Genomic DNA, 490 nt, shown 5'->3' on the forward strand with positions numbered 1-490 from the left:
GTGCTAATGAGACTCACTAGACTCACTAGGCTCACTCTCAAGCAACCTTTCTTTTGTATTTTGTCCATGCAAACGACGAGCTAGTGAGGCTAATTAGCACATAAACAAAAGTATATGTTTTTGGCCGCCATTTATGCATTCGGTCTATAACTGGCACAAAAAGTGTTAATAAATACTGAATGGATCTGCTCTACTTGCCTAACCTGATGACATCAACAATATGACCTGGCAACAAAAATCAGACCTTATTAAAAATTTCCCTGTCATCTGTACTAGAACTTTGAACACATGGTACAGCTCTTTATAGAGGATGTGTCAAAGAGTAATCTTATGCCTATTGGAGAAATGGTAGACTTATTTTACAGGGTTGAATTCCAGGAAAGGGGATCATGATCACCTCACATTCTCTGCATTATTTTGGGTATCGAGTTGCATATGAGAGCCCCCCGTGATGTTACACAATTATCCAGCTGTTATATCACAGCTCCCC

The sequence above is a fragment of the Montipora foliosa genome, chromosome 5, assembly GCF_036669935.1.
Source record: "Montipora foliosa isolate CH-2021 chromosome 5, ASM3666993v2, whole genome shotgun sequence".
Lineage (NCBI taxonomy): Eukaryota > Metazoa > Cnidaria > Anthozoa > Scleractinia > Acroporidae > Montipora > Montipora foliosa.